Source organism: Arachis duranensis, chromosome 10 (assembly GCF_000817695.3).
Source record: "Arachis duranensis cultivar V14167 chromosome 10, aradu.V14167.gnm2.J7QH, whole genome shotgun sequence".
NCBI classification, from domain to species: domain Eukaryota; kingdom Viridiplantae; phylum Streptophyta; class Magnoliopsida; order Fabales; family Fabaceae; genus Arachis; species Arachis duranensis.
Genome location: NC_029781.3, coordinates 26,258,681 through 26,261,247, shown reverse-complemented (window position 1 = coordinate 26,261,247; position 2,567 = coordinate 26,258,681).

Genomic DNA, 2,567 nt, shown 5'->3' with positions numbered 1-2,567 from the left:
AAGTTGAAGAACAAGTGATATCTTAGAACAAGAACAAGCGGAATTGAATGGAAGAACAATAGTAATTGCATTAATACTCGAGGTACAGCAGAGCTCCACACCTTAATCTATGGTGTGTAGAAACTCCACCGTTGAAATTACATAAGTATAAGGTCTAGGCATGGCCGAATGGCCAGCCTCCCAATGATCTAAGATAGCATAAAATGAAGATAGCTACCAAAGTCTGATCTAAGAACTAGATGTCCAAAGATCAAAAGATCTAGAGCGATCAAAAGATCAAAATACAATAGTAAAAGGTCCTACTTATAGAGAACTAGTAGCCTAGGGTGTACAGAGATGAGTAAATGACATAAAAATCCACTTCCGGGCCCACTTGGTGTGTGCTTGGGCTGAGCAATGAAGCATTTTCGTGTAGAGACTCTACTTGGAGTTAAATGCCAGCTTTAGTGCCAGTTTGGGCGTTTAACTCCCATTTGGGTGCCAGTTCCGGCGTTTAACGCTGGAATTCCTGAGGGTGACTTTGAACGCCGGTTTGGGCCATCAAATCTTAAGCAAAGTATGGACTATCATATATTGCTGGAAAGCCCAGGATGTCTACTTTCCAACGCCGTTGAGAGCGCGCCAATTGGGCGTCTGTAGCTCCAGAAAATCCACTTCGAGTGCAGGGAGGTCAGAATCCAACAGCATCTGCAGTCCTTTTTAGTCTCTGAATTAGATTTTTGCTCAGGTCCCTCAATTTCAGCCAGAAAATACCTGAAATCACAGAAAAACACACAAACTCATAGTAAAGTCCAGAAAAGTGAATTTTAACTAAAAACTAATAAAAATATACTAAAAACTAACTAGATTATACTAAAAAACATACTAAAAACAATGCCAAAAGTGTACAAATTATCCGCTCATCACACATAAATGTAAGTTTTTTAACTAATAATTTATATATTTAAGTTACAGTGTAATATAGTACCTTGGGACAAAAGGTAGCTATTGCAATTCCAGATGTGGCTGCTACTATATACATTTCACATTTATTTCAATGTACACATTAGTTAAACTATACTTTATTGCTTGGTTTTACATTTTTAGAAATAATGATATCATATTTTCATGATGAGATTGATTTTCATAATCTAATGTTAATCTTCTTATTATTATGTTTGTCATTTGAATACTATCCAGACATAATAGTTACTTTAAGTTCAGAATATTATTAAATAGCTATATAATAAGTATCTTTTAAATTATGTAATGCATAAAAGTTATATCTTTCGATTTATCTTGAAAACTAAAAATTTAAGTTAAATGATATTAGTTCTTTTATTAAGCATAAAAATAAACATCAAATGACTTAACAGTAGGTTCGAGGAGATAACAAAATATCCTATAAATTAACTCCACCAAATTCGTTAGAAATGTGTTTCGAGGTTAGGATAATAATAAAAGAACGACTTAAACTAAAAAATGCATAACAAAATATGACGTGTCTCAGCAAATATAAAATGCAATGAAAATAAATAAAAAAATCTTCAATCTTTTTGCAGTCGTGACTGTTTTTGTAGTATATTTTTCATATATGCATGTGCCTTATCTATAACTTCTGACTTCTTCATATTAAATTCGTTGCTCACCAAGTCGATTGCTAACCTCATTCTATCATTCTCATAGACCTAATAATTTTAAAAAGCATGAAGCAATTAGAATAATATAGATATATACTTAGATACATATTAAATTTTTTCCTAATAATAATAAAAAATTTATAAAATAAATAAGATTGGTTATCGTGATGCCAAAATTATCAGTCCACCCGCACTCTTTCATCCATTGAGCAACCCAGATATCAGAGTCATTACTGTTTAGTTAAATGTGTTATTGTACTACTTTATCAGTTTAACTGAACACATGATTCATACATAACAAACTTAATAGAAATGAAAGTAAAAAAATTTATGAAATAATATTACTTATGAGCCTTTCCTCTGTTGTGGCAGGTCAAACAGTTCCACGATATGAAACTTAGAAATCTGAGGTACAGTGATTTCACTAGAATTGTAGAAAAATTTGTGTTCTAACATTCGTTCGATGAATATAGCCTGTGAGACATAAAATATGGTTGGATACTGTCTAGTGCGAGCAATATAATGGGTTAATATAATGGGTTAATTTTTATTATCCGTCTAAAATACGTAGATTATAAAAAATTTAAAAATTATTAATTCAATATTAGTGTTAACAAATGGACCTTAATTTCAAATAAAAAAACTACTATTAGCTTACAAACCGAATTTAGCAATGATATTAAAATACAAATTCAAATCGTAATTTCAAACGATATGGTATTTTTTTCCTTATATACAAAACATTCAAAATTAATAGAGAATAAAAGTTGAAAAACTAATTTTATTTTAAAAAAATAAGACTGTGCTACTTACCATGGTTTCAATTGATAATAGCTTACCATAGTTTCTAGCTGGTATTTTACAAGAATCAAGCACAAATATCTTTTTTTTCATGTCTATGATCATCAGGAACGAATGCTCGTTGAGGTCGTTGGTGTGACAAAAATC